Here is a 26,827-nt window from a genome sequence, read left to right on the forward strand (position 1 = left end):
CATCAATTTCATCTGTAAAAGTTGGTTTTAATTTTCATTCACACTTTTCTTTAAATCATCATTTTCCTTGTATCCTCACTGAATAAAATATGGTCACATGAACACACAGGTTAAATTACATATTTATATCAAAGATGTGCATGGTTTTATTGTTTTCCAACTAAATATATCTCTGATTATATTATTTGGTGGCTACACATAAATACAAAGAAAATCTCAAATTATAAATAAAAATGTCCAACAACAAAAAAAATCTATGGATAAACTGTCAGTAAATATCATTACTTTGATGGTCAAGATTATGAAAACAATACCATATCTCACCTAAATATAAAATTCTAGTTAACAAAAACCTGTGAAAAAATTCATTGTTCTTTTCTAGGTTCTGAATATGAGAGTTACAAGGAAATGCAAAGGACTCAGAGCCGCCAAAACAATTTTGGAAAAGAAAACAGTTAAAAGACTCAAACTTCTCAATTGCAAAATTTACTGTAAAATTATAATAATCAAGACAATGTGGTATTGGCATAAAGATAGGAATATAGACAAGGGAATAGGATTAAGAGTTCAAAAGTTTCCCTTGAATGGAGGAAATAATATTCTTTTTTTTTTTTTTTGCTTCACTGGTAAATTTTAATGACTATTAAAAGAAAATTAATGTAATTCCACATGAATACTTTCAGGAAAAAATAATATCAATTCTGCATGAATTCTTCCAGAAAGAGGAATAAATACTTTTCCACTCATTCTATGAGACCTATATCATCCCAATCCCAAAGCAGACATTACAGAAAGACAGTAATCCTCATGAATATAAACCATTAACAAAATTCTTTTCAACAAATGATATTGGAACAACCTCATATCTACAAACAAAAGATTAATTTAGACTTTTGTCATACACAAAATTAATTAAAAATGGATAACAGGTCTCAACATAAGACTTAAAATTGTAACTCTAGGGATAAAACACAGACTGACCTTTGGTTAGGTAAAGATTTCTTAAGTATTGACACCAAAAACACAAGCTATTAAAAAAAAAAGAATAAATTGGACATCAAAATTAAAAGGTAACCACAATGACCTAATATAAAATAAATATATTTTTTTAAAACTCTACTCCAAAAGACATATTAAGAAAATGGGAGTGGGGAAGTGGAGACTGACTGCAAATGGATATAGTATAGAGAGAAGAGGAATCTAAAGGGAAAAAAATTAAAGGCTATCAGTAGGCACATAAAAAGATGCTCAACATTACTAGTTATTAGAGAAACGCAAATCAAAACTACAATGAGGTATTACCTCACACCAGTCCGAATGGCCATCACTAAAAAATTCTACAAACAATTTGAGAGGATGTGGAGAAAAGGGAACCCTCCTACATTGTTGGTTGAAATGTAAGTAGGTACAGCCACTATGGAAAACAGTATGGAGGTTCCTCAAAAGGCTAAAAATAGAGTTGCCATCAGTTCAGTTCAGTCGCTCAGTCGTGTCCAACTCTTTGCGACCCCATGAATTGCAGCACGCCAGGCCTCTCTGTCCATCACCAACTCCCGGAGTCTACCCAAACCCATGTCCATCCAGTCAGTGATGCCATCCAACCATCTCATCCTCTGTCGTCCCCTTCTCCTCCCGCCCCCAATCCTACCCAGCATTAGGGTCTTTTCCAATGAGTCAACTCTTCGCATGATGTGGCCAAAGTATTGGAGTTTCAGCCTCAACACCAGTCCTTCCAATGAACACCCAGGATTGATCTCTTTTACGATGGATCGATTGGAGATACCAAAGGAACATTTCATGCAAAGATAGGCTCGATAAAGGACAGAAATGGTATGGACCTAACAGAAGCAGACGATATTAAGAAGAGGTGGCAAGAAAACACAGAAGAACTGTACAAAAAAGATCTTCACGACCCAGATAATCACAATGGTGTGATCACTCACCTAGAGCCAGACATCCTGGAATGGGAAGTCAAGTGAGCCTTAGAAAGCATCACTATGAACAAAGCTAGTGGAGGTGATGGAATTCCAGTTGAGCTATTTCAAATCCTCAAAGGTGATGCTGTGAAAGTGCTGCACTCGATATGCCAGCAAATTTGGAAAACTCAGCAGTGGCCACAGGACTGGAAAAGGTCAGTTTTCGTTCCAATCTCAAAGGCAATGCCAAAGAATGCTCAAACTACCGCACAATTGCACTCATCTCACATGCTAGTAAAGTAATGCTCAAAATTCTCCAAGCCAGGCTTCAGCAATATGTGAACCGTGAACTTCCAGATGTTCAAGCTGGTTTTAGAAAAGGCAGAGGAACCAGAGATCAAATTGCCAATATCCACTGGATCATTGAAAAAGCAAGAGAGCTCCAGAAAAACATCTATTTCTGCTTTATTGACTATGCCAAAGCCTTTGACTGTGTGGATCACAATAAACTGCGGAAAATTCTGAAAGAGATGGGAATACCAGACCATCTGACCTGTCTCTTGAGAAACCTGCATGCAGGTCAGGAAGCAACAGTTAGAACTGGACATGGAACAACAGACTGGTTCCAAATAGGAAAAGGAGTACGTAAAGGCTGTATATTGTCACCCTGCTTATTTAACTTATATGCAGAGTACATCATGAGAAATGCTGGGCTGGAAGAAACACCAGCTGGAATCAAGATTGCCGGGAGAAATATCAACAACCTCAGATATGCAGATGACACCACCCTTCTGGCAGAAAGTGAAGAAGAACTAAGGAGCCTCTTGATGAAAGTGAAAGAGGAGAGTGAAAAAGTTGGCTTAAAGCTCAACGTTCAGAAAACTAAGATCATGACATCTGGTCCCATCACTTCATGGGAAATAGATGGAGAAACAGTGGAAACAGTGTCAGACTTTATTTTTGGGGGCTCCAAAATCACTGCTGATGGTGATTGCAGCCATGAAATTAAAAGACCCTTACTCCTTGGAAGGAAGGTTATGGCCAACCTAGATAGCATATTTAAAAGCAGAGACATTACTTTGCCAACAAAACTCCATCTAGTTAAGGCTATGGTTTTTCCAGTGGTCATGTATGGATGTGAGAGTTGGATGGTGAAGAAAGCTGAGTGCCGCAGAATTGATGTTTTTGAACTGTGGTGTTACAGAAGACTCTTGAGAGTCCCTTGGACTATGACCCAGCAATTCCACTCCTGGGCATATATCTGGGCAAAACTATAACTCAAAAAGATTCATGCACCCCTATGTTCATAGCAGCACTATTGACAATAGTCAAGACAAGGAAACAATGTAAATGTCTTTCACAGATAAATAAATAAAGAAGATGTGGTACATACATATAATGAAATACTACTGAGCCATAAAAAAGAACAAAATAATGCCATTGGCAGCAATATGGATGCAACTAGAGATTATCATACTAAGTGAAGTATATCAGAAAGAAAGAGACAAATACAATATGATATTACTTAGACATGGAATCAAGAATATGACACAAATGAACCTATCTATGAAGCTGAAACAAACTCACAGACATAGGGAACAGACTTGTGGTTGTCAAGGTGAGGTAGGGGGGATGGACTGGGAATTTGGGGTTAGCAGATACAAACTATTACGTATAGAATGAATGGACAACAAGGTCCTAGTGTATAGAACAGGAAACTATATTCAATGTCCTAGGATAAACCATAACAGGAAAGAATATTAAAAAGAACGTATACGTGTGTGTGTGTGTGTAACTTTACAGCAGAAATTAACACAATATTGTAAATCAATATACTTAAATTTTTAAAAATAAATAAAAATTAGAGGCCATAAAACCGAAACAAAAATAAGAAACACCATTAACCTGAAAATAATCTTTCAAACAGACTAAAAGAGAATAAAGGGAGGAAATTATGGAATGGATAATTTGACTTTAGGTAATTTAAGCAATTTAGAAACCCTTCCTTCTAAATGAACCAAGTCAATGAACAAATGAAAAACAGAATTACCCTAACACATTGCTCAGTTTTATGTTTTAATATAAATACTTAAAATTTAATAAAGACACAGAGAATAATACAAACAATCTGTCAAATATCAGAAGGTTTCTGGATGAAAACCTGAAAGGATCCATCTGGTGTATTCTGGTATTCTGGCTGGTATTCAACATATAAGTATTCCTTAAAATACCTGAGAGACATGGATTTAGTAAAAAGAAATGGTATTTGTCTAAAAAAAAAATCCTTCCCTGAAATAAGTTGTTCTACTTCAACAATGTATTCCTATGTAAATACTCAGAAAAAGGAAACAAACAAACAAAAAACTGGCACTCTGTTTTTATAATAGTAATACCCAATGGAAAAGTCCCAGCATTTGGTTCTGGTAGATCGGCAGAGTAATTTTCAGAATAAGGCAGTCATAAGGACATCCAACATTTGCAAAACCAACTAGGTAATTCTAGATTATGGAGGCTAACAGAGTAAAAGGAAACCTAATGTTCACTAAATATCAGTTTTTAAAAGAAAGTTATTTTATATTAAATATCAACTTGAAACAAAATTAATTTCAATATCAATACCTAGCTACAAATGTTTCCTTTCTGTTTGTTTCTATATTCAAACAATAGCTATTTACTTGCAATATCATGTATCAAAATTTTCTTAGAATATAAACAAGTGAAACAAATGTCTAAATATTAAAGAAAAAGGCTCAGTACAATATTACAATTTGTCTGTGTATTAGTACCATCCAGACATTACAATGAAAAATTGATTAACATAAAATAACAACTTTTTCATTTAAAAATCTTTATAATTAATGGTTAACAAGTACTCAAATCTGTTCAGTTTAATTGAGTCTAAATCTCTTAGAATGGAAAACCTGGAGTCAAAGCAAGACATGTAAATTCTAGTCCTGTTTTGTCTCCTCAGCTAGACAAACTCTATCTTCCTCAGCTTGGTTATGATATTCTAATTCTCTAATCCTCAGCTTCTTAACCTACAAAACAAAGGGAGGGGAGAAAAGCAATCTTTCCTGCTGAATTTACAGGTTGTAATGGAGATAAAATGGAAAAATGGATGCCAAGCACTGGAGCTGCAATATTCCAACCGAGCATGTGGTGGTATAATCGTTACCAAAATTCAACCTGTATTTCAACAATTAAATACTAGAATGCTTATTTTTATTCACTCTCATCTCATAAATAGCCAAAATGAATGAAGCTCAATTCTGTCTTGGGGGATAAAAGATCCTAATATACAGGGAGTTATGCTAAAGACATAGGGAATATAGATTTGACAATTTGTGGTTCTTAAATATCTGTGCTCACCAATACAATCTTCTAACATCTAGTCCATGGATAGTAAAGTTTCTTATTTTTTTTAATTGGAGTTCCTCTCCAATCATGGATGTTTTCCTATTCTCAAATACTTCCCCAAAATACCTTCTATAAAAGGCATTTGAGGTTCAGATAGATTTAATATCATCAGAATGCTGCAAAGTCAGTTAACAAATTCTGAAATACAAATGGAACAACGGCTGCTGAATTAACCAGTTTAAAAAAAAAAAGTGATGCATAGCAAATAAGAAACAGTTGTCTTGAGTAAAAAGTTAGGATCACAGTGTGGGCAGGTTCTGCTGTGGGTAAAGGGAAAGTCCCGGGAATGACTAAATATTGATTTGAAATAATAATTTGCAATACAAGTGCCATCATCCACAGAGGCATGGAGAAACTAACAGTACATACACAGCAGAGTCATTACTGAGAGTGGGTGGTAAGGATAACAGCAACTGCTACCGCTGCCTGCCAATCACTGTATTGGGTGCTTTATATAAACAATGTAATCTGTACAGCAACACCATCCAAAAGGTTTTGTTTTCATTATTCTGTAGGTGGGGAGACTGAGACTCAGAGAGATTATAAATCTACATCAAGATCACAGAGCATGTGAGTGGCCTAAACATGATTTAAACCCAGGCATATTTAACTATGAGAACTATGTTCTTTCCAACAATGTTATACATGTGAAGCTCAGATTCCATACCTTCATGAGATTTGGGATATCCCAGGTAAAATTAAGAAAAGGAAGAAATATTACCAATAAAAATACTAAACTATACAAGAAAAGAACCATGCTTGTCTGACACAAAAACACAAAACAAAGCCAAGACTATAATGTCAGTCAGAAAGATGATAAAGACTGAATGTGAAGCATGAACCCCAAGGACTCAAGGAGAGGGGAGCAGCCCCTGCAGATATTGACACTCCTGATGAGGAGAGCTTTTGACAACTGTCGCCTCCGCTGTGCACTGTGGGACGTTACAACAGCAAGATACCCCTTCTGCTGCTGCCACCCAGTCACACTGTGGCCACAATCACTTCAACACAGACTCAATCATACCCTCATCTTGGGGATTTCAGCGGCCAAGTTCAAACACTGGATTACAATTAAAGATAGCCAAGTACCATTTTTGAACATTTGTGTCCAACTCTTCTCGGTATAATAATTTTATTCAAGAAAAAGTGGGGAAGATCATTCCTAAGTTGTGCTTGTCCTTCGCCAATTAATAAAAACCACTGAAATGATCACATCATATAAAAACTATTTAAAATCAACCCACTGCCATGTTTACCTGGATTCTATGATTAGGAAACTGAAGCAAGGAGAACAGCTCAGTTCTACCAGCTGAACTCCCTTCCATCCATCCTCTAGAACCCATCTTAATGCTAAGCTGTATTTGGAGTCTTCTAGAATTCTCCCTATTGGTGTTTTTCTTTCTGGCTTACTTCACTCTGTATAATAGGCTCCAGTTTCATCCAACTCATTAGAACTGATTCGAATTTATTCTTTTTAATGGCTGAAAACAAATACAATATTGTAAAGTTAAAAAATAGAAAATAAACTAATTAAAAATAAATAAATAAAATAAAATAAAAGAATTCTCCCTATGCCACACAGCTCTTTTCCTATCAGAAGTGACCTCTTCCGGCTTCAAAATCTCAAAGTACATCATACCTCAGGTAACCTTAAATTAGCCACCAGCTTGGCATGACTTCTGGCATTGGTCTCATGATATGACAGAGGCCACATGTACTCTGTACAGCTGAAGCTCCACCATTAACAGCCAAGTGACTGTAAGTCAGGCATCTTTCTTCTTTTAAAGTCAGTTTTTGTGTGTGTGTGTTAGTATAGAGTATTGTTAATACCATCTGAGAGGAGGAAGTATTAAATTATATATATATATACACACAAAGCTTTTTAAACTCCCTCTTAAGTCAAGACCTAGTGAAAATTTCTTGAAATCAGATCCATCTATTATCACAGCACAGTCTAACATTAATAGATTAAATAGCTATCTCTTATAATTTTATTATCATTTACCAGGGAAATCAAGCCAATAGCAGGCATGTTTAAACAGTGACTATATGTAACCAATTACTTATCAGGAAATGTCACCACTAATTAAGCCAGTAAACCCTTCCTCAAGTTTAATGGGAAGGTATGAGTTTCATACACATACATGTCAAGTGCCAACGGCAGCCATAATATGTTGTATGGTACTATTTATTCTATTAGATCTACTTAACCAACATACTTGGACAGGTAGTTCAATAATTATCCACAAGAAAATAAATAAACCTAAATTACGTTTCTTAGACTCTCTACAAATTTTCCAAATATTCATCAAATAAAACTGTTTTTAAATATTTAAATCCTTCTTAAAGAAAATGAATGATTTCATAAGACAGACACAAAAGTGAGAAGGACTGATTAAAAGCCCATTCAAAAATTCAGTTTCATTCATTTGAAGGCAATATTTGAAAATGCTTTTAACCTAAACTCAACCTGGTAATCTTTAAATAAAAACGTAGCAATATTTACTATTGGATGGCATCACTGACTCAATGGACATGAGTTTGAGCAAGCTCTGGGAGATGGTGAAGGACAGGGAAGCCTGGTAGGCTGCAGTCCATGGGGTCGCAAGGAGTTGGACACAACTGAGCAACTAAACAACAACAACAAACATTTACTTACAAGGAGCCAGGTAAAGAGTGGTTTGAGGCTTGCTCATCACAAGAGGGGTCATTTTTCAGAATATAGGTCACAAGGATTAAACGTAATCCAGGACTAGAATCTAGGTGTTTTATTAGAATGCAAAAAGCATTTTCATTAAAACACAAAAATGCATTCTTTGAAAGAACATTTTGGCCTTCATGTTATATGACAAGTCATCAACTCAAAATTCTATTTCCATCTCCACAAATAACTATGGACAAGTAATTTAACTTCTCTACATGTCAGCTCCCTTGCCACTAAAACAGAAATTAACCAGCTCTTTTTTTTTAATAGATAATCAAATATGTATTATATGCATCCATAAGTTCTTTTTTTTTTAATAAATTTATTTATTTTAGTTGGGGGCCAATTACAATATTGTAGTAGTTCCCGCCACACACCGACATGAATCAGCCATGGGTCCACACGTGCTCCCCCTCCCGGACCCCCCTCCCACCCCACCCCCACCCCACCCCTCCAGGCCATCCCACTGCCCCAGCCCCGAGCACCCGTCCCATGCATCGAACATGGACTGGTGTTCTGCCCCACATATGATAATATACATGTTTCAATGCTATTCTCCCAGAACGTCCCACCCTCACCTTCTCCCTCAGAGTCCATAAGACTGTTCTATGCATCTGTGTCTCTTATTCTGTCTCGCATATAGGGTTATCGTTGCCATTTTTCAAATTCCATATATATGCATTAGTATACTGTATTGGTGTTTTTCTTTCTGCCTTACTTCACTCTGTATAATGGGCTCCAGTTTCATCCATCTCAATAGAACCGATTCAAATGTATTTTTTTTAATGGCTGGGTAATATCCCATTGTGTATATGTACCACAGCTTCCTTATTCATTCGTCTGCTGATGGACATCTAGGTTGCTTCCATGTCCTGGCTATTGTAAACAATGCTGCAATGAACATTGGGGTACATGCGTCTCTTTCAATTCTGGTTTCCTCGGTGTGTATGCCCAGCAGTGGGATTGCTGGGTCATGTGGCAGTTCTATTCCCAGTTTTTTAAGGAATCTCCACACTGTTCTCCATAGTGGCTGTACTAGTTTGCATTCCCACCAACAGTGTAAGAGGGTTCCCTTTTCTCCACACCCTCTCCAGCATTTATTGCTTGCAGACTTTTGGATAGCAGCCATTCTGACTGGTGTGAAATGGTACCTCATTGTGGTTTTGATTTGCATTTCTCTAATAATGAGTGATGTTGAGCATCTTTTCATGTGTTTGTTAGCCATCTGTATGTCTTCTTTGGAGAAATGTCTGTTTAGTTCTTTGGCCCATTTTTTGATTGGGTCGTTTATTTTTCTGGAATTCAGCTGCAGGAGTTGCTTGTATATTTTTGAGATTAATTGTTTGTCTGTTGCTTTGTTTGCTATTATTTTCTCCCATTCTGAAGGCTGTCTTTTCACCTTGCTTACAGTTTCCTTTGTTGTGCAAAAGCTTTTAATTTTAATTAGGTCCCATTTGTTTATTTTTGCTTTTATTTCCAATATTCTGGGAGGTGGGTCATGGAGGATCCTGCTGTGATTTATGTCAGAGAGTGTTTTGCCTATGTTTTCCTCTAGGAGTTTTATAGTTTCTGGTCTTACATTTAGATCTTTAATCCATTTTGAGTTTATTTTTGTGTATGGTGTTAGGAAGTGTTCTAGTTTCATTCTTTTACAAGTGGTTGACCAGTTTTCCCAGCACCACTTGTTAAAGAGACTGTCTTTTCTCCATTGTATATTCTTGCCTCCTTTGTCGAAGATACGGTGTCCATAGGTGCATGGGTTTATCTCTGGGCTTTCTATTTTGTTCCATTGATCTATATTTCTATCTTTGTGCCAGTACCATACTGTCTTGATGACTGTGGCTTTGTAGTAGAGCCTGAAGTCAGGCAGGTTGATTCCTCCAGTTCCATTCTTCTTTCTCAAGATTGCTTTGGCTATTCGAGGTTTCTTATATTTCCACACAAATTGTGAAATGATTTGTTCTAGTTCTGTGAAAAATACAATTGGTAGCTTGATAGGGATTGCACTGAATCTATAGATTGCTTTGGGTAGTATACTCATTTTCACTATATTAATTCTTCCAATCCATGAACACGGTATATTTCTCCATCTGTTTGTGTCCTCTTTGATTTCTTTCATCAGTGTTTTATAGTTTTCTATACATAAGTCTTTTGTTTCTTTAGGTAGATATATTCCTAAGTATTTTATTCTTTTTGTTGCAATGGTGAATGGTATTGTTTCCTTAATTTCTCTTTCTGTTTTCTCATTATTGGAGTATAGGAATGCAAGGGATTTCTGTGTGTTAATTTTATATCCTGCAACTTTACTATATTCATTGATTAGCTCTAGTAATTTTCTGGTAGAATCTTTAGGGTTTTCTATGTAGAGGATCATGTCATCTGCAAACAGTGAGAGTTTTACTTCTTCTTTTCCTATCTGTATTCCTTTTATTTCTTTTTCCGCTCTGATTGCTGTGGCCAAAACTTCCAAAACTATGTTGAATAGTCGTTTAACCAGCTCTCTTAGGGGTAATGTGAGGATTGATTAATTCCTTTATAACAAACTCAGCTTCCTTAAGAAATGCACAACAGAAAAGTGTGCTAATAATGATAATCTGTATCTATCCACATTTAATATTATAGAATCTTTCTTTCACATGCTGCAGTGACGTGATTTTTGAAGCAACCTAAACAAATAATTGGGCTTTCCTGGTGGCTTAGTGGTAAAGAATCCGCCTGCAGTGCAGGAGATTTGGGTTCGATCCCTGGTCGAGAAGATCCCCTGGGGAAGGAAATGGTAATCTACCCCAGTATTCTTGCCTGGAAAATCCCATGGACAGAAGAGCCTGGTAGGTTACAGTCCATGGGGTCACAAAGAGTCAGACATGATTTAGCAACTGAACAACAACAACCACAAATATTTGGAGCTGTTTTTCCTGCCTAATCAACCGAAACCCATCAAAACACATACACGCAATCTGCAAGAAAAGAAAATATGTGAAACAAAAAACTCAGCTAAAACCACAGTAGATAATCTTCATGCCCACAATATATTTGGTTAGACAAATACTCTCTTGAGTTTACATTTACCTTCTCTTTTGCTCAGATGGTAAAGAATCCGCCTGCAGTGTAGGAGACCCAGGTTCAAGCCCCGAGTCAGGAAGATCCCCTGGAAAAGGAAATGGCAACCCACTCCGGTATTCTTGCCTAGAAAATCTCATGGACAGAGGAGCCTGGCAGGCTACAGTGCATGGGGTTGCAGAGTCAGACACAACTAAGCAACTAACATTTTCACCTTTTTTCACTTTAAAATATCAACTGAAGGACAGGAGGCATATTATAGACTTTGGTATACTTTAGCCAGGGCCAAAAGTACATGGGTTCTGATAAAAGATGGCAACATGGGAAGGTCCTGAACTCGTTTCCATGGGACACATCGAATCTGAACTACACACAGAATAATTTCCTCCAGAAGAAGCCCAGAAATTAGTTGAGGGACCCATACACATCAAATGAATGAGAAAAAGTCCAGGTTAAAATGGGTAAGAAAGGCCAAGACACAAATCCCACCTCTAGCACAATGACACAAAACTGAGAGGAAACTCACAACTCCTAACACCTCCTTGAGGAATAAAAAATTTAGACCACACATCTGGCATTTCACCTTCTAAGACTTCTACCTGAGAAATGGACCCCCAAAATACCTAGCTCTGAAAGCCAACAGGGCTTGTGCCACAAGACCCACCAGACTATAGCAAACAAAGAAATAGTTCTTAGTGGGCCTGCAAGAATTTGCTGTGGCCATTCCCCTCCCCACTCCCACAGGGCTCAGTACAAGATGGAATGAACAGAAATGCCCATCTCTAAGCGTTTCCCTAAGAGGCCCTCTTACATAGCTTAAAAGCTGTAGCCCAAGAGTCAGACTGCTAATTTAGCACACATCTAGGGGCTAAAGGAGAAGGCAATGGCACCTCACTCTAGTACTCTTGCCTGGAAAATCCCATGGATGGAGGAGCCTGGTAGGCTGCAGTCCATGGGGTCGCTGAGAGTTGGACACTACTGAGCGACTTCACTTTCAGTTTTCACTTTTATGCATTGGAGAAGGAAATGGCAACCCACTCCAGTGTTCTTGCCTGCAGAATCCCAGGGATGGGGGAGCCTGGTGGGCTGCCATCTATGGGGTCGCACGGAGTCGGACACGACTGAAGCGATTTTGCAGCAGCAGCTAGGGGCTAAAATGGCAACCCACTCTAGTATTCATGCCTGGAGAATACTATGGACAGAAGAACCTGGCAGGCTCGAGTCCATGAGGTCACCAAAGAGTTGACATGACTGAGCACCCATGCACATAGGGACTGACTATAATCCTCCCCAAGGACAGAGACCTAAGACCTAATAAAAAGAGTAACATAGAAGGTGAAAAACCAAGATTTGATTCCAAGTTCAAAGCCCTTTTCCTAGAATTTAACATACACTTGCTCATGCTATGACAAAATTAGCAAATTAGGTCCTGTCATCTCTTACCTTAAGCTCCTGTACACACATATTATTCACTGAATATTGGTAATATTATCACATAGTATCATTATTTTTGATGAAAACTTTGTTATTTTTCGTAACAATCAAAATAATATGTACTGACAATTCAAGATGCTGAAAAAAGATTAGAAAAAGAAGATATCTAACATCTTAACCCCTCAATTAATCTCCATTAATATTTTGGTGAATTTTCATCATTTTTCCCCAAGTATGTTTTCAAAACATCAGTTCAGTTGCTCAGTGGTGTCCGACTCTTTGCGACCCCATGGACTGCAGCACACAAGGCTTCCCTGTCCATCACCAACTCCCAGAGCCTGCTCAAACTCATGTCTATCGAGTTGGTGATGTCATCCAACCATCTTATCTTCTGTCATCCCCTTCTCCTCCTGCCTTCAATCTTTCTCATCAACGGGGTCTTTTCTAATGACTCAGTTCTACTTCAGGGGGCCAAAGTATTGGAGCTTCAGCATCAGTCCCTTCAATGAATATTCAGGACTGATTTCCTTTAGGATTGACTGGTTGGATCTCCTTGCAGTCCAAGGGACTCTCAAGAGTCTTCTCCAGCACCACAGTTCAAAAGCATCAATTCTTAGGCACTCAGCTTTCGTTATAGTCCAATTCTCACATCCGTACATGCCTACTGGAAAAACTATAGTTTTGACTAGACGGACCTTTGTCAGCAAAGTAATGTCTCTGTTTTTTAATATGCTGTCTAGTTTGGTCATAGCTTTTCCTCCAAGGAGCAAGTATCTTTTAATTTCATGGCTGCAGTTACCATCTGAAGTGATTTTGGAGCACAAGAAAATGAAATTTGTCACTGTTTCCATTGTTTCCCCATCTATTTGCCATGAAGTGACGGGACTGAGTGCCGTGGTCTTCGTTTTTTGAATGTTGAGTTTTAAGCCAGCTTTTTCACTCTCCTCTTTCACTTTCATCAAGAGGCTCTTTAGTTTTTCTTCACTTTCTGCCATAAGGGTGGTGTTATCTGCATATCTGAGGTTATTGATATTTCTCCCAATAATCTTGATTCCAGCTTGTGCTTCATCCAGCCCAGCATTTCACATGATATATTCTATATATAAGTTAAACAAGCAGGGTGACAATATACAGCCTTTACGTACTCCTTTCCCAATTTGGAACCAGTCTGTTTTTCCATGTCCAGTTCTAACTGTTGCTTCTTGACCTGCATACAGATTTCTCAACAGGCAGGTAAGGTGGTCTGGTATTCCCATCTCTTGAAGAATTTTCCACAGTTCGTTGTGATTTACATAGTCAAAGGCTTTAGTGTAGTCAATAAAGCAGAAGCAGATGGTTTTCTGGAACTCTCTTGCTTTCTCAATGATCCAAAGGATGTTGGCAATTTGATCTCTGATTCCTCTGTGTTTTCTAAATCCAGCTTGAATATTTGGAAGTTCACGGTTCACGTACTGTTAAAGCATGACTTGGAGAATTCTGAGCATTACTTTGCTAGTGTGTGAGATGAGTGCAGTTGTGCGGTAGTTTGAACATGCTTTGGCATTGCCTTTCTTTGGGATTGGAATGAAAACTGACCTTTTCCAGCCCTATGGCCACTGCTGAGTTTTCCAAATTTGCTGGCATATTGAGTACAGCACTTTGACAGCATCATCTTTGAGGATTTGAAATAGCTCAACTAGAATTCCATCACCTCCACTAGCTTTGTTCATAGTGATGCTTCCTGAGGCCCATGTGACTTTATACTCCAGGATGTCTGGCTCTAGGAGAGAGATTACACCATCATAGTTATCTGGGTCATTAAGACCCCTTTTATATAGTTCTTATGTGTATTCTTGCCACCTCTTCTTAATATCTTCTGCTTCTAAGGACCTACCTAATGGTAGGTCCATACCACTTCTGTCCTTTATTGAGCCCATCTTTGCATGAAATGTTCCCTTGGTATCTCTAATCTTCTTGAAGAGATCTCTAATCTTTCCCATTCTATCGTTTTCCTCTATTTCTTTGCATTAATCACTTAGGAAGGCTTTCTTAATCTCTCCTTGCTATTCTTTGGAACACTGCATTCAGATGGATATATCTTTCCTTTTCTCCTTTGCCTTTCATTTCTCTTTTCTCAGCTATTTGTAAGGCCACCTCAGACAACCATTTTGCCTTTTGCATTTCTTCTTCTTGGGGATGGTTTTGATCACTGCTAATGTTACAAATATCTGTCCACAGTTCTTCAGGCACTCTATCAGATCTAATCCCTTGAATCTATTTGTTACTTCCACTGTATAATAGTAAGGGATTTGATTTAGGTCATACCTGAATGGTCTAGTGATGTTCCCTACTTTCTTCAATGTAAGTCTGAATTTTGCAATAAGGAGTTCATGATCTGAGCCACAGTCAGCTCCTGGTCTTGTTTTTGCTGATGATATAGAAAGAATATAATCAATCTGATTTCAGTATTGACCATCTGGTGATGTCCATGTGTAGAGTCATCTTTTGTGTCATTGGAAGAGGGTGTTTGCTATGACCAGTGTGTTCTCTTGGCAAAACTGTTAACCTTTGCCCTGCTTCATTTTGCACTCCAAGACCAAGCTTGCCTGTTACTCCAGGTATCTCTTGACTTCCTGTTTTTGCATTCCAGTCCCCTATGATGAAAAGGACAACTTTTTTTGGTGTTAGTTCTAAAAGGTCTTGTATATCTTCCTGGAACTGTTCAACTTCAATTTCTTCGGCATTAGTGGTTGGGGCATAGACTTGAATTACTGTGATATTGAATGGTTTGCTTTGGAAATGAAGAGAGATCATTCTGTTGTTTTTGAGATTGCTCCCAAGTACGGCATTTTGGACTCTTGTTGACTATGAGGGCTACTCCATTTCTTCTAGGGGATTCTTGCCCATACCATGCCTACACCAGTGTATATTCCCACCAGTAATGCACAAGGGTTTCCTGTCCTCTACATCTTTGCCAAAACTTGTTATTTCTTATCTTTCTGATGATAGCCGTTCCAACAGATATGCTGTGATAACTCACTGTGGTTTTGATCTCCATTTCCCTAATGATGTGATGTTGAGGAACTTTTTAAAAAATTAGGGTATTCTTTTTTTTAATTAAACTTTTTATTTTATATTGGAGTATAGCTGATTAGCAATGTTGTTGTGATAGTTTCAGGGGGAGAGCAAAGAGATTCAGCCATACATATACATGTATCCATTCTCCCCCAAACATTTTCCCATCCAGGCTTCCACAAAACATTAGGATATTTTTGAGTTGTGGCTTGTTTAAAGCTTTTACTGTTTTTGTAAATTAATAAGTACTGATTTGTTCAACTGAGGTAGATATGCCCTGGGTTGTGTTTACATAGTTATCAAAAAGTTAAGTTAGGGTCACATTTAATTTAGATGATCTGAGTGGCTAAGATTTGTCAAATTAACAGATTTATTTTTTTATCTTCCTAGTCCAACATGTACCAGTGGGTTAAAAACAACAATAACAAACAACTTAATGAAACAATGGAAATTTTCTACTCCTGATAATCAAGTTACATTGACATTTGACAGATGGGGATTCTTGCCCACAGTAGTAGATATAATGGTCATCTGAATTAAATTCGCCCATTCCAGCTGATTTTAGTTCACTGATTTCATAGTCAATGTTCACTCTTGCCATCTCCTGTCTGACCACTTCCAATTTACCTTGATTCATGGACCTAACATTCCAGGCTCCTATGCAATATTATTCTTTACAGAACCAAACTTTACTTCCATCACCAGTCACAGCCACAAGTGGATGTTGTTTTTGCTTTGGCTCAACCTCTTCATTTTTTTTTTTTTTTCTCTTCATTCTTTCTGAAGCTGTTTCTCCACTCTTCTCCAGGAGCATACTGGGCACCTACTGACCTGGGGAGTTCATTTTTCAGTGTCATATCTTTTCGCCTTCTCATACTGTTCATGGGGTTCTCAAGGAAAGAATACTGAAGTGGTTTGCCATCCCCTTCTCCAGTGGACCACATTTTGTCAGAACTCTCCACCATGATCCATCCGTCTTGGGTGGCCCTACACAACATGGCTCATAGTTTCACTGAATTAGACATGGCTCTGATCCAAGTGATCAGTTTGGTTAGTTTTCTGTAATTGTGGTTTCTATTCTGTCTGACCTCCGATGGATAAGGATAAGGATACTTCCTGATGGGAGAATTGGCTGTGGGAATCTGGCTCTTGCTCTGATGGACAGGGCCATGCTCAGTAAATCTTTAATCCAATTTTCTGTTGATGGGTGGGGCTGTGTTCCCTCCCTGCAGTTTGAAGGGCACAAAGAAAACCAGAAACCAGAAGAAAGGAGCAGTGACCCCACAAGAGACTGAACCAAAATTGCCTGTGAGTGTCCAGGAGTCTCCGGTTGAGGCATGGGTCAGCAGTGGTCTGCCATGGGGTCAGGGGCACTGAATATAACAGTCCTTGCATAAGTCCTTTTGAAGGAGGTCACCATTACCCTACTCACCTAGAGCCAGACATCCTGGCCTTAGGAAGCATCACTATGAATAAAACTAGTGGAGGTGATGGAATTCCAGGTAAGCTATTTCAAATTCTCAAAGATGATGCTGTCAAAGTGCTGTACTCAATATGCCAGCAAATTTGGAAAACTCAGCAGTGGCCATAGGGCTGGAAAAGGTCAATTTTCATTCCAATCCCAAAGAAAGGCAACGCCAAAGCACATTCAAACTATCACAAAAATTGCACTCATCTCACACACTAGCAAAGTAATGCTCAGAATTCTCCAAGTCATGCTTTAACAGTACGTGAACCGTGAACTTCCAGATGTTCAAGCTGGATTTAGAAAATGCAGAGGAACCAGAGATAAATTGCCAACATCCGCTGGATCATCGAAAAAGCAAGAGAGTTCCAGAAAAATATCTATTTCTGCTTTATTGACTACACCAAAGCCCTTGACTGTGTGGATCACAACGAACTGTGGAAAATTCTTCAAGAGATGGGAATACCAGACCACCTTACCTGCCTGTTGAGAAATCTGTATGCAGGTCAAGAAGCAACAGTTAGAACTGGACATGGAACAACAGACTGGTTCCAAACCGGGAAAGGGGTACATAAAGGCTGTATATTGTCACCCTGCTTGTTTAACTTATATATAGAATATATCATGTGAAATGCCGGGCTGGATGAAGCACAAACTGGAATCAAGACTACTGGGAGAAATATCAATAACCTCAGATATGCAGATAACACCACCCTTATGGCAGAAAGTGAAGAAAAACTAAAGAGCCTCTTGATGAAAGTGAAAGAGGAGAGTGAAAAAGCTGGCTTAAAACTCAACATTCAAAAAACGAAGACCACGGCACTCAGTCCCGTCACTTCATGGCAAATAGATGGGGAAACAATGGAAACAGTGACAAATTTCATTTTCTTGTGCTCCAAAATCACTTCAGATGGTAACTGCAGCCATGAAATTAAAAGATACTTGCTCCTTGGAGGAAAAGCTATGACCAAACTAGACAGCATATTAAAAAACAGAGACATTACTTTCCCGACAAAGGTCCATCTAGTCAAAGCTATGGTTTTTCCAATAGTCATGTATGGATGTGAGAATTGGACTATAAAGAAAGCTGAGTGCCTAAGAATTGATGCTTTTGAACTGTGGTGCTGGAGAAGACTCTTGAGAGTCCCTTGGACTGCAAGGAGATCCAACCAGTCAATCCTAAAGGAAATCAGTTCTGAATGTTCACTGGAAGGACTGATGTTGAAGCTGAAACTCCAATACTTTGGCCACCTGGTGTGAACAAATGACTCATTGGCAAAGACTCTGATGCTGAGAAAGATTGAAGGCAGGAGAAGGGGACAACTGAGGACAAGATGGTTGGATAGCATCACTGATTCAACAGACATGAGATTGAGTAAACTCCAGGAGTTGGTGATGGACAGGGAAGCCTGGCATGCTGCAGTCCATGGGGTCGCAAAGATTCGGACACAACTGAGCAACTGAACTGAACCATTACCCCTACCATAGTTTGGCCTCAGGCCAAACTATGGGGAGGGAACACAGCCTCTCCCATCAACAGAAAATTGGATTAAAGATTTCAGACTATAGATGAAATTATATTTTATAATATAATTTGTGCATAAGTTCATTTTAGTATGTAACATAACTAAATATTTCTAACAGCTCTTTAGAGGTAAGCTCTCTATGTCTTAATTGGACTACAGTTGGCACATTTGGGAAAGTAAATTTATGTTTGCTATTGCGAATAATGCTTTAATTGAAATATTTATGGAACTGCAAATCAACCCACTCCCATATTTAACATTATCTTAAAACAAATTTCCAGAATTAGAATTACTAGTGTCTTAAGAATCTGAATGAAGACTTTTCCCAAATTATTATTCAAATGTGCCAACAAAAAATTGATATCCACCAGCAAAGCATACTTGTTAATTTGAAGCAGAATTTATCTCACTGATTTAACTGCTATGTCCTTAATTATTAGTAAAACTGAATATTTCCCTTAGGTAATGCTTTATAAATGGTGTTTTATTCTTTACTGAATATTTGCAGTGCTTCTTACTTGTTTTCTTACTGACTTTTACACACTCTATATACAGAAAGATATTAATGTTTATAGTCACATGTTGAGACTTGTTTCTCATAGTTTATTGTATTTTATTTATATTATTTTCCTTTTGTCTTTAAAATCAGATAAATTAAACTTTAGACATTGTTAACCTAGATTCATTCTGGCTCTCAAGTACACTTCTCAGAGGACAGTCAGGTAATTAACTGTCTCTTAGTAAAGTCAGATCAAGTAAAGAACTATAAGATCTGAAATTAAGTAGGGAAACAAAGGGAGACTGTTCAGCTCTCTAATTTTAATAATACAACAGATTTTGATTCTCTTCTAGTAGAAAGTCATTTGGAAAAGACTTGTATTCATTTGTTTTGAATTCGACTGGCTACATGTCTGACAAAACAATCATTTGACACTTGTCATATTAACAATAAATTAAAAAGAATTAACCAGAAACACTGTGATTTGTTAAAATGGCAGAGGAAGGCAATATTCCATTCATTAAAAAGTGAACTTAAAAATTGTAATGGCAATTTCAAATTTGGGGTATAAAATATAAAAATCATTATTTGCAGTAGTCTTCTTTTCAATACAGCTTCTCACTTTCAAGTTTGTCCATATCTCTGGAAAATTTGTATGCAAACATACAAGCCATAAAGTACACCTAAAAGATTATTCAAAAGTTAACTGTTTTTCAATATTGCTTCAAATAGCAGCTCTAATTTACCCAGAATATTTCTAAGTAAGATGAGCTGCTGTAAAAGAAGACATCATATTGGTATGATGCTAACTTTTAGTTACAATATATTTACTCTCACAAAGGCACACCAAGTTACCAAAACATATTAAATGCAAGTTTGGATGATTCTAATGATTTTTAACAACTTCATTACTTTTTCATGTCTTACTTAAAATTCACTTCTCCAGATATATAATATACTGAAGTGTTGGTGAAGGCATTATTCCACTATTTCACAAATAAATTTGGCAAACAATGAAAAATACAAGAGAACTTTACATGAGAATAATTCTTCATGGTCACTATGGCAAAGACTGCTAGTGGTCCCTCAGTATTCATTCTCTACTTTTTCTATAGTCATAGAATTCCCCATTTTTGGCTAGTATATGGCCATCTTAAAAAGACCAATTCTCAGTCTCTATTTCAGCTAGAGATTACTCTGTGATTGAGTTTTGACCAACAGGAAGAAATACTCTCAGCAACTTTGAAGAAGTGTCCTTTAAAGGAAAGAGCACACCTTTTTCTTTCTTTTCCTGCTTCCTGCATCTAGAGCACAAAGATGCTGCCTAGAGCTAGTCATTTGGGGCTACAAAGCTGAAGCACTGCAATGAGGAAGACAGAGCAGGAGGACAGAATAAGCCTTGATGACTGCAGAGCTGCCACACCAAATCCAGATGCCTATGCCTACTTGAGAAAGAAATAAAGGTCTATTTTTTTAAGGCATGATTATTTATGCCTGGAGGGCAGTGTCATTTCCAGATAATATTTATCCCAATTAATCCAATTTCCATATCAGAAGATGATAATAAGTAACTACTAAACTCACAATAAGGAACTACTAAAATCACAATAAATTATATGTGAGATATATTTAAAGAATTTAATTCACAAGATAGTGTACTTATTAAGAGCCCTGGGGTCTAATGAACTTAGACTAGGGTCTAGCTGGACATTTACTATTTATATGACTTTGGGCACATTCCTTATTCTTTCTAAGGATCAAAGTTTCCAATCAGTAAAATGAGAAGAATAATAGTAATCGTAGTAAAAATTAAAATGAGATAATGTATATAAAAAAATGAAGCACAAGCACAATGTAAGCACTCAAAGTAAGTGCTTTTGGGAAAATCAGACAACTACATGTAAAAGACTGAAATTAGAACACTCCCTAATGCCATACAAAAAAATAAACTCAAAATGGATTAAAGACCTACATAAAAGACTAGAGACTATAAAACTCCTAGAGGAAAACACAGCTACAACACTCTTCGACATAAACTGCAGCAATATCTTTCTGGATCCACCTCCTAGAGTAATAAAAATAAAAACCAAAATAAACAAATGAGATCTAATTAAACCTAAAAGCCTTTGCACAGCAAAGGAAACCATAAACAAAACAAAAAAACAACCCTCAGAATGGAAGAAAATACTTGCAAATGAAATAAGACAAGGTATTTATCTCCAAAATATACAAACAGCTCATGTAGCTACATATCAAAAAAACCCCAAAAATCCCAACCAAAAAATTGACAGAAGATCTAAGTAGACACTTCTCCAAAGAAGAAATACAGATAGCCAAAAAGCACATGAAAAGATGCTCAACATCACTAATTACTAGAGAAATACACATCAAAACTGCAATGAGGTATCAGCTCATACTGGTCAGAATGGCCATTATTAAAAAAAAAAATCTATAAACAATAAATGTTGGAGAGGGTGTGCAGAGAAGGGAAGCCTCTTCCACTGTTGGTGGGAACGTAAATTGGTATAGCCACTATGGAGAACAGTATGGAGGTCCCTCAAAACACTAAAAACAGAACTACCATATGACCCAGCAATCCCACTCCTAGGCATATACTTGGAAAATAAATGATAATGCAAAAAGATACATGCATCTCAATGCTAATTGCAGCACTATTTTCAACAGCCAGGACATGGAAGCAACCTAAATGTCCATCAACAGAGGAATAGATAGATATACATGGTACATGTATACAATGGAATATTACTCAGTCATAAAAAGGAACAAAATAATGCCAACTTACAGCAACATGGATGGACCTAGAGATTGTCATAATGAGTGAAGTCAGATACATGAAGACAAGTATCATATGATATCACTTATATGTAGAATCTTTAAAAAAAAAAAAAAAAGGGTACAAATGAACTTATTTACAAAACAGAAGTAGAGTCACAGATGTAGAAAACAAACTTATGGCTACCAGGGAGTAAGGGGGGAAGAATTGGGAGATTGGGATTGACAGATACACACTACTATACCTAAAATAGATAACTAATAAGAACCTACTGTATAGCACAGGGAAATCTACTCAGTACTCTACAATGGCTTATATGGAAAAAGAATCTAAAAAGAGAGTAGATATATGTATAACTGATTCACTTTGCTGTATGCTTGAAACTAATACAACATTGTAAATCAACTATACTCCAATTTAAAAAAAAAGAAAACACCAACTCTTTTTTTCCCAGCAGTTGTATCATTTTATATCTTCATCAGCAATGTATGAGAGATCCAGTTGCTCCACATCTCTGGTACTTTTGGCATTTTTTTATGTTAGCCATTCTAATAGGTATGTAGTAGTACCTCACTGTAGCATTAATTTGCATTACCCTAATGGCTAATTTCACTCCAATCCTAAAGAAGGGCAATGCCAAAGAATGTTCAAACTACCATACAATTGTGCTCATTTCACATCTGACCAAAGTTATGCTCAAAATTCTTTAAGCTAGGCTTCAGCAGTACATGAACTGAGAACTTGAAGATGTACAAGCAGGGTTTAGAAAAGATAGAGGAACCAGAGATCAAATTGCCAACATTTGTTGGATCACAGAGAAAGCAAAAGAATTCCAGAAAAACATCTATTCTGCTTCATTGACTACGAGAAAGCCTTTGCCTATGTGGATCACAACAAACTGTGGAAAATTCTTCAAGAGATAGGAATATCAGACCACTTCATCTGGCTCCTGAGAAAACTGTATGCAGGTCAAGAAGTAACAGTTAGAACCAAACATGGAACAACAGACTGGTTCAGAATTGGAAAAGCAGTACAATAAGGCTGTATACTGTCACTCTGGTTATTTAACTTCTATGCAGAGTACATCATGCAAAACGCTGGGCTGGATGAATCACAAGCTGGAATCAAGATTGCTGGGAGAAATACCAATAACCTCAGATATGCAGACGATACCACTCTAATGGCAGAAAGTGAAGAGGAACTAGAGCCTCTTGATGAGGGTGAAAGAGAAAAGTGAAAAAACCGGCTTGAAACTCAACATTCAAAAAACTAAGATCATAGTATCTGGTTCCATCACTTCATGGCAAATGGAAGGGGGAAAAGTGGAAACAGTGACAGATTTTATTTTCTTGGGCAAACAGTGACTGCAGCCATGAAATTAAAAGATGCTTGCTCCTTGGAAGAAAACTTATGACAAACCTAGACAGCACATTAAAAAGCAAGCCATCACATTGCCAATAAAGGTCCATCTACTCAAAGTTATGGTTTTTCCAGTGGTCATGTATGGATGTGAGAGCTGGACCATAAAGAAGACTGAGAACTGAAGAATTGATGCTTTTGAACTATAGTGCTGGAAACAGCTCTTGAGATTCCCATGGACTGCAAGTAGATCAAACCAGTCAATCCTAAAGGAAATCAGTCCTGAATATTCATTGGAAGGACTGATGCTAAAGCTGAAATTCCAATACTTTGGCAATCTGATATGAGGAGTTGAATCACTGGAAAAGACCCTGATGCTAGGCAAGATTGAAGGCAAAAGAAGTAGCGGGTGGGAGAGGATGAGATGGTTGGATAGCATCACTGATTCAATGGAGATGAACGTGAGCAAACCCCAGAAGGTAGTGAAGGACTGCAAAGCCTGGCATGTTGCAGTCCAGGGGGTCACAGAGAGTTGGACACAATTTATCGACTTCAACAACAACAATGGCTAATTATATGGAAAATCTTGTCATGTTCTAATTGGCTCTCCTTATGAAGGAGATGACTTCATCAAGACTTCTCCTTGATGAAGTCTTCTGCCCTTTTCTAACTGAACTGTTAGACAATATTGTTAGAATTACTGTTCAGCTTACAAAGTCCTTTACATATTCTACCTACAAATCTTCTGATATGTGATTTGAAAATATTTTCTTCCAGTCTGTGGCTTATCTTTTCATCTTTTAACAGGGTCATTCAAGAGCAAAAATTTTTCACTGTGATGAAATCCAGTTTACCAACATTTTCTTCTATGAACTATTCTTTCAGTGTCATGCTTAAAATCTCTTCACCTAAATGCAGGTTATGAAGTTTTTCTCCTATATGTTCTCCTAAAACTTTTACAGTTTTTATATTTTACATTTTGGTCTATCATCCAATGTGAGTTAGTCCATTGTATAAGGAAGGAGATTTAAGTCAAGGTTTTGGTTTTGTTCTTGTTCTGCCTCTGTATGCCCAACTACTCCACCTAGCCATTTGTTGACAAGAGCATGTTTCTTTCACTTAATTCCTTTTGCACCTTAGCCAAAAATCAGTTGGCCCTTACCTGACTAAACCTACTGATACATCTCAACTCTCTGTCCTGCTCCCTTTATCTATGATCTGTGTCTATCCCTTGGCCAAGACCACTCCATCTTGATTACTGTAGCTGTGAGTAAGCCTTAAAATCAGATAATATGATTCCTCTAACTTTATTCTTATTTTGTATTCCCTTAAAAATTTTAACATCATCTTCTCTAGAAAACATCCTGCTAGGACTTTTCAAGAATTAAATACATAGATCAATCTGGGTTGAACAGACATTTTTAATATGTGAGTCTTCCAATCCATGAACATATCATGCCTGGCCCTTTACTTAAGTCTTCTTCGCTTTTGTTCATTAGCATTTTTGTGGTTTTCAGTACACAGAAATTGTATGTTCTGTTGTACTTATACCAAATGTTTCATTTTTGAGCAACTGTAAATGGTGTGTGTTTTAAAATTTGGTTTCCAACTGTTCACTGCCAATATATGGCAATATGATTGTGGGTATGTCTGTGTGTGTATGTGACAGAGAGAGCAAGATTCTGTATTTTGACCTGATATCCTGCAACTGCAAGCTTATTCATTTTCAGAACTATCTTTTGTATTCTCTAGTGTTTGTAGATTCCTTGGGATTTGTTATGTAGCCAATCATATTGTTTGCAAATGTGAACAGCTTTATTTCTTCACTCTAACCCATATGTGTCTTCTTTTCTTTTCTTGCCTTAAGTCTTCTAGTACCAAGTTGAACTGACTTGTTGAGAGCAGACATCCTTACCTTATTCCCAAAAGCAGACTTTTATCATTAAGTATGACGTTTGCTATATGTTTTTATAAATGCCCTTTATCAGAGTGAGATATCTTCTATTCCTAGTTTGCTTAGAGTTTTTAATCATGAAAGTGCTGAATTTTCTCAAATGCTTTTAAATCCTTGCTGATGGCTCCAACATCTGTGTCATTTCAAAGTTAGCTTCTGCTGATTGTCCCTTCTTACTAGAGTTGCATTTTTCCTGATTTCTTCATATGACAAGTAATTTGGAGCTGTAAGATGGACATTTTAATTAAGTAGGAACTATGACACTCTAATTTCTACTTAAATCTTTTATTTTAGTCAACCTGTTCACGTTGAGAATGTGGTCCTAGGGTCACTTTTGCGGTGGTGGGGATTGTTCAGTTGCTCAGTTGTGTCCGATTCTTTGCGACCCCTTTTGTGGACTTTTGTGGACTGTGACTGAAATGTCAATTTAGTTTATAAAGTCTCTCCAGTACTCCTTGGTTTTCCCTATTTGCATGTTACCTAGATGACAGAACTCCGCTTCCCATTATCCTTGGGATGGGCTTGAGTGGGGAGAAACACTGCTTCATTTCAGCAGGGCAGTCATAGAAAATAGGGTAATAAGCAGGGGAGTAGAGAGTTGTGAAAGTTAAAGTACAACCCACAGGTTGGCTGGGGAGGATAGCACCTTATTACTGCAGGGGGAGTAGAAATCAAGAGCTCTAACCACAGGCTTCTCTGCGGAGAAATGCTTCTTCCTTTCTTCAGAGCATGGGGGAAAGCTGAGTTTTGCCTCAGAACTCTGCAGGGTAAGAGTACCACCTTGTTAATGCTGTGTAGTTGTAAAGGCCAGAGTCTCACCCACAGGCTCTGCTGAAGAGAATTGCCACCTTGAAACTTCTGGTGGGGTGGAAGTCAGTCTTCCCTACAGGCTCTGCTGAGGAAGGGCACTGCCTCATTACTCGAGCAGAAAAGAGCAGAAGTCAGAGTCTGACCCACAGGCTGCACTGAAGGGGGACATCTCCCTGTTACTGCAGGTGGGGGAAGGGGGTTTGTGAGACAAAGCTCTGATTGTCGACACCCCTGCTGTAATGCCTGTTGGAGTGGGAGGGGGTACAGATTGTATTGTGATTTTCTCCTAGAGAAGAGACAGGATAGGATGCTTATATCTTGCTGGGCCATCCTTTGGCTAGAGAGAACAGGCTTTCCTTGGTATTATTATTTTGTCTGCACTCATTAGCATTTCAGGTTGTAGTCTTCTCTACAGCCCAGGCCAGGATATATGGAAGGCAAGAAAAAAAGACAACCAGGGCACTCACTCAATCCGTGAATTTCAATGTCCCTAATCATCCACCTTCTGTTTCCTAACTTTCAGAGTGTTCTGATAGGGCATTTAATGGGTTTTGTCCAGAATTTTTGTTGTGATTAGTAGGAAGAGTAAAATAGAATGTGTTTACTTCATCTTGTTCAGAACCCAAACCCTGTCACTTATTTTTAGTCTATATTTTTGTGTTCTATCACCTTCTACTCTCTAAGTTTCCAGAGGATACGAACTGAGGTTTTATTTATCTAGTAATTATTGGCCTGGCAAAAAGTACCATATATGACATATCACTTAAGCTTAGTAGCTGTAAGAAAGTGGTAATACAGCTTCTTGATCTTTACCCACCATTAGGTTCACAATGTA

At 37.7% G+C, this 26,827-nt stretch overlaps 1 protein-coding gene across 1 annotated transcript in view; it reads right to left on the reverse strand.

The window, feature by feature from the left end:
- The window catches only part of DOCK3 (dedicator of cytokinesis 3), a 276,490-nt gene that overhangs the window by 195,404 nt on the left and 54,259 nt on the right, over positions 1 to 26,827 (reverse strand). The gene's annotated exons all lie outside the window — the stretch shown is intronic.

The sequence above is a fragment of the Giraffa tippelskirchi genome, chromosome 9, assembly GCF_054371585.1.
Source record: "Giraffa tippelskirchi isolate mGirTip1 chromosome 9, T2T-mGirTip1v1.2.pri, whole genome shotgun sequence".
In the NCBI taxonomy this organism is placed as follows: Eukaryota; Metazoa; Chordata; class Mammalia; order Artiodactyla; family Giraffidae; genus Giraffa; species Giraffa tippelskirchi.